We start from the raw sequence: 6,894 nt of genomic DNA on the forward strand, positions 1-6,894 counted from the left end.
ACTAGGGACACCACCAGCACAGAACTGAGGGCAAAATTTGCCCCAAAATGTTGTATATGAGCCATTCCCACAGTGGACAATGAATTTCCATGCTATTTGTGGCATTTGGATCTTACCCAGGATTAATTTACTAAGGACCAGACTCTGATGTCTTTACTCACAATGAATACTAGTATCAGAGGGGTAGCCGTGTTAGTCTGGTTCTGTAGAAGCAGCAAAGAATCCTGTGGCACCTTACAGACTAACAGACGTTTTGCAGCATGAGCTTTCGTGGGTGAATACCCACTTCTTCGGATGCAAGCCGAATACTAGTTTATTTCTCAAATAGTCCCACAGACATAAATGAGACGACTTGAGAAGTAAGATACTACTTAAGGTGAGTAAGGGTATCAGACTCGGTCTGGAAGTCCATAAATAAAATGCATTTGGAATGTTTTTTCTGTATGTTTCCAGATCATGTTTTTGTGAGATGTAGTGAACTGTGCATAGCATATAGAGTGTGCTCGCCTCGTTATGGATGTGTTATGGCATATATTTGAAAAAGTGTGAAGGTTGGACTCCCCTTTAGGAAAGTTAGTTACAGGTGCACATCAAAGTACTTGCATCTACACTACCTGATTTGGAGCTGCAATCAAGTAGTTAAAGGTGAAAAAAAAAAAACAGATTTGCACAGGCAACTTGAAAAGTAGGCACAGATTTTGCAGTTGCAGAAGTGAGGATATGGCCCATATTTATATAGACAAGCTCACAAGGAAAGTTATTTGCAACTATACTTGCTGAAAACCCAGCCTACTGTACTTTTTATCTATACTGTGTAACATAAGGGACAAATAATTTACCCTTATTGCTAAAGAACTTTGATGAAGTCTTTGTAAAAGCAATCAATAATGGTTCAGATATACTGCCAAACCTTTATCGATTTTTATATTAAAAAGGGCCACTTACTATTAGATCCATAAGCAGCTGTTTCAAGAAAATCACCTGCTATTTGATATGAATTATCCAGCATAATAAACAACCTACCTGCTAGCAATATGAATCAATGAGTTCTACTGAGACTCAGCATCGCCTCTTGAAAAAAACACAAAGGGATCCCCTTGAAAAGTATACAGGTTTTCTAGTGGAATTCCCCATTTTAGAGAGAGGGATATCACTAGGAGTGGCAGAATCTTTGAAAACACGAAAATACTTTTAGGGTACCCACCATATTTCTTGGGAATTATATCACAATATCCACCAATGTGAGCAAAGATATCCAGGAATTATGGCACTGAGTAAACTCAGTGTTAGTCTGAATTCTAAAATATATGACCTCCAAGTCACCTTTGACTTCTATGGTTAGAGATAACTTTGATTAATAAAACCCACTGGCCCATTTCTTTGGGCAATGTGTCAGGAACAATGCTTATTTATTATGATCATACACATTTTGACTGTGTCTAGGTCTGCCTGGATCTGAAACAAGGCATAAGAGCATATTAGCAACACCAATTGGGCTCTTGCACAGGGGCTGATCACAATCTCAGCACAAGAAGACACTAGGACCAAGCACAGTATTAGCCACCTCGAAGGCAGGGAGTGGTGGGATTGTAGTCTCACCCACCTCTGCCCCACGCAGCAGAATTCAGCCAGAAGAAGATAGGGTGCATGCTGTACTTTTTCAAAGGGCATAGCAGGGGCTTTTGTGGCTGGCACTTCCCCGAGTCAAGCACAGTGTTTCTGAACTCTCTCTCTGGGTGGGGTAACTCAACACCCCACATTTTGTCCAATGTCTTTGCAGCCACAAACCAGCCCAGCTCATGTCATATTATGTGCAGGTCTCATAAATCTATAATAGCCACATTAAGGAAAACATGATGGAAAAGATTATGATCTCCCTTAATATACAGTATTTTCATTCTGCTCCAACAAACCCAATAGGAAGTCATTCAGCATTATACAGATTATTTTGTAAATGAACACAACAAATTGAAATTCAATAGTCTAGTTAATCCAACCATACTAAACTAAAATTTGATTTATCCATGGGTGTTTCAGCAAAGAAGTGACCTCTAGCCTGACCCTGCATTCCTTACACACCTAAAACTTCCACTGCTGTCAGTTTTGGGTGAGTAAGGAATGCAGAATAAGAACCCCTGTTTAAGCACGAGGATCCGCCGCATCGTAGTGCTTTTAGCTGTAAACATGAAGAAGCACAACATACAGAACAAATTAATAAAAAAAAAAGATCAGAGCCCCAAAATCACACAGAGGCTTATTGCTGACAGTCATGCAACCATAAATTAAAAAAAAATCTATTGCAGGTTGTTTTATGCAATTTTAAAATCTCATTGACATTTGAAATAAGCAAAAAACCTTCACCTGGCTCACCTCTCACTATCACCACTGGAGAAACCAAAGACGTTAGCCAGTCGGCTCTATATAGAAAAGAAACAAACACATTAATAACCACAATTTGATACCTATTTAAGCACAAATAGTAACAAATTTAGAGGCAAAGCTGTCAAAATATGTTCAAAAAATATATTGGCAAGAAATCTGGACATACTAAAGAAATTCAGTGAAACAGAAGAGGTGCCAAATGAGGATGTTTGACAGTGTGTTCAGAAATACATTTAGACCAAAGCAGGAACACATCCAACAGAGTTTCTGTTCATAAATTATCATGAAACTATTAAAAATAATTAGCCAGTGATTTCAAAATATTACATATATTCTTAATGTTATTGAGTGGATGTGTTATAAACCATGTGTGATTTCTTGGCTATTTCATTTTTGGCTACACAACAACATTGTTAAACATGAAGGAAACTACTATATCCCATACTGTAAATCAATCTGTAGTCTTTGATTAAATTGTTTAGAGCTTCCAAATCCTTCCAAAATGGTGCTATTCACTTATCCCGTACAAAGCCTGAGTAAATAGGTCTTGCATAGGTGAGTTCTGCAGGTACCAGGGGAATGGAGTCCAGGAGTCTGCAGAGAACCCATGCAAGGAACTCAACTGTTGCCAGTCCAGCCAATGAGCTGTAGTAGCATCTGTGGTTCAAGGCCCTGCCCTTTCAAGTCACACTGCTATCTATAAAGTAGTTCACAGGTTCTATATCAGTAACCACTGGAGTCAGTAGACAGACATCTGTCATTTGAGTTGTATTTCCCTTTCTAAACTTGGCCAAAATCAAGTGACTGTGACCAGGAAATAAGAGTCAGGGAAATCTTTCTCTAATGGGAACAGATTAGCACACCTGCCTCAGTTTTAATTAGAGCTGCTTGGGAATGAGAGAGATCCAACGTTCAATTTCCTGGTCTGAATCAGGCAGAGCAATGGGACTTGAAGCTGGGCCTCCCACAACATAGCTGAGTGTCCTATGCACTGGCTTATTGGTATTCTTGGGTGATCTCTGTGTTCCCTCTCTGCCCCAAGTGAAAAATTTTGAATGGCCTCTATTTCATTCTGTGCTGGAAGAGAAACAAATGTTGAAACCTTGAATTTTTTTCACAAATTCTTGTTTTCTGGCCAACCCTATTTTAATTACTTTTAATGATTTTTACATTAAACATTGCTAGGTAATTCTCAGGGGACAGGTGTTCACTTCACAGAAAGCAGCCCCATTTTGCACTAATTGGCAATGTTAATAGTCTCAGCTGAGAGCCAGTGACTGATAGGTATGTAGACCAAACTACCTTCTCAGCCCTAGAGGTGGCCCTTCCAGTCTGGTCAGGATTTAGGTGTGAGGGCTGGCAGTGTAATAAAACTTGTACTGCTACTACTTGCGCTGCACCTGTTCTGTGAACAAGTAGTGGGGAATCTAACTACAGAGCTACCAATCCACAAGCAGTAAATTCATCACATATTTTTAAACGATTCCCAGGTAAAACTACACTAATATAAAATCCAAACAAGTCACTATAATATGAAAGTATGCTCACTTGGGAAACAAAAACACAGGCCATAAAAACACATACAGCAATTACACTACATATTAACACCATACTTACCAGCTTCAAAACTATCCTCCAGCATCCAATCCAAAATCCGATAGACAGTCAAAAGCAACCAGGGTCATTAAGGGTCTTACTGCAGATGAAACATTGCTATGCACAAATAACATAAATCTATCTAGTCCATCATATTGAAATCTGAGTGTATATACCAGCTAAATCAATTAGGCCCTGATATTTCACTGAACTCTACATAGGCTCCCTAGTGAACCTGCTCATATTCAGTTGCAGGATTGGGGCCTTAGATTTTTGGAATTAAATCCTGGCCCAACTAAAGTTAATGGCAAAATTTCCATCAACTTCACTGGGACTTAGATTTTCCATTCTCTGAGCACCTTCAAGTAACACATTAAGCAACATGACTAACATCTGTCATGTGTCTGTTCTCTCATCCTTGCCCAAAAAGTGTTTTCAGTGGAGTGTTTGTTTTGGAATTTTTTAAATTTTATAAACATGGTTGGGGTGTGTGGGGGTGTGTGTGTGTGTGTGTAAGAAATGTGCCTAGCACTTAGAGCAGAAGTGGTTTGAGATAGCCCTTAGCTACTTTAGATGTTAATACCATGGTCTTGGGCCAGCCCCAGAGAAAGTGCTGTCTCCTGCACACACAAATTTTACCCTTGTGGAAAGTTCCTTTGCCCTGGACACATGGGAAGAAAGGTAAGAGGGGAAGGATGTGGGTTAATAAGGCCTCAACTTTATTAACGTAACTTGTGTGCGAACTATCCAGTAATAACTAATGCAAGTGCAGCTTGTCATTTCTTCCTCACTTGTTTCCACCTATCTGAGGGCTGCTGTTAGGCACCCATCCCTCCAAACTTGGTCCCAATGCTGGGACCCCACTGCCCTCCCCTCATATGATGATTATGGGACTGGGAAAAGGGAGTTGTCTCTGCTGTACCAGACATTAGGAGACCTAGTCCAGTTCCCCAGTGTTTTTAGGAGATTCCTTTCCTTAAATCCACTTCCAAATCCAATTTATCAGGCAACCAGACCCCCTATGGAACGAGTAGCTGCACTGGGTACTTGCCAGAGTGGAATGCATTGAGGTGTAGTAGTAGTCGGATGGTCTTGAGTTCCTGTGGAAGATCATCCCACAGCCTTCGGTTGGCCTCTTAACGTATTCTGTCTCCCACACAGATGAACTTTACCCTTATTGTAGAAAGTGCCATTGTGTCAGACGAAGTTGTTGACCCTGGGGTCCTGCTCTTTGAACTGTACTTTAGACTAGGTTACCATGTCTCAGAGTTGCCACTTGTTTCATTTACATGTGGTTATTCTTGCTGGACAACTGAATTTTATATATATATACACACACATACACACATACGCACACAAACAATGCAGATTAAGTTGCCTAATGGACAATACTTTCTGCTGCATTAGCTATTTAAATTTAATATCCCACTAAGCAATATTAACCTTTAAGTTACCATAAAACCAAATAATTATATTTATTGATTTGTTTTAATTACCAAGCAAAGATCAGCATATGTCCCAGTTAGCCTGAAAAACCTGAATACACATCAGCACCTACAAAGAGTCTCTAAAACAAGACGTGAGGAAAATATTTGAATTACATTTCCTTGTTCCAACATACCATTTTTAAACAGCACTTTCAACACTGAACTAGGCCTTTACAGTTAAGGCATTTTACAAGATGATACTGAGCTATGTTTCCTGTCTATGGAGAAGGCACCAGCATATAAAATGGTAGTGAATTTGCATTACCTCCAATCCATCATTCTTTGAGTGCGCAGGAAAAACTGTGAGACCTGCTGCAACAAAGCACAGCCTTGTGTTGACAGATTCTTATTTAAGTGACTGTGAATACAACAATTCCACAAATAATTTGTCAAGTGTGTGGCTGAACTAGCTCTGAACCCTGATAAATACCAGCTCGCCTCGCTGCTACAAAGGGATGATGTTCTGTGTGCGGGCAGTGAGTAACAAGCACTAGGATTTAACAATCGATGTTACTATATTTCTCCTTTCTTTGTGGTTAAAAAAACCTTGAAGGGTGGCTCTTTCAGCAGTGTTAAGTACTAGCGGTGGCTATGCTTTGCAAATCTAAGTAATACACTGCAGGCTACGTGGAAGGAAATTGCATACTGCATCCATTTTTGGCTGCATTTAAAACGTATGGTTTATGTTCTCACTGAAAAACAGTCTTTACTGTATAGTTAGGAATCTGTTGTTTAATGAGGGCTATTATTAAATGGACCTTTTTCAAGTTCTCATAATAGGTCATCTACCCAGATGAATTAGTCATCCCAACGCATATATTTGAGTGGGTGGGGATAATTCAGAAGAAAGCCCTCTTTTTAAGAAACACAACATAGAAATTCTGAGTGAATAATAAATAATAATTAATAGTAATAATAAAAAAATCCTACTTCAGTCCTTCCAGGTACTCATCTAAAATCATGACTGTGTATCCTAATATGTGGTTTATTGTAAGGAATAGTGTGCATGTGAGAAAAAATCCTTTTCAAAAAAATTTAAATCTAATCAGTCTTGAAGCTGGCAATATATACATAAATTTCTCTTGCAGACATAATTTAGTATGCATTATTAATTTATTTTTCATAAAGCTTTCCAGCTACAAAAAGGGTAAGTGGAAATGCGCACCCATACCGATGACAATGCTTATTTGTCAGGAGTGAACATATAAACAAATTTCCATCCTGAAGGATGTATGGACTCTTCTTTGTAGAACAACCGTAGATGCCTACTGCAAACAGGATTGTCCAGACATTTTAATAATGTACCAACCTTTAATGGGACATGGACTCCAATATGCGATTTGAAAGGCAAAACTGATACTTCAAATGCTGGACAGCAAAAATTTAAAAAGTATCATAATCATGTTTCTTTTAGTCAATTCTATTTAGT

The sequence above is a fragment of the Mauremys reevesii genome, linkage group 16, assembly GCF_016161935.1.
Source record: "Mauremys reevesii isolate NIE-2019 linkage group 16, ASM1616193v1, whole genome shotgun sequence".
In the NCBI taxonomy this organism is placed as follows: domain Eukaryota; kingdom Metazoa; phylum Chordata; order Testudines; family Geoemydidae; genus Mauremys; species Mauremys reevesii.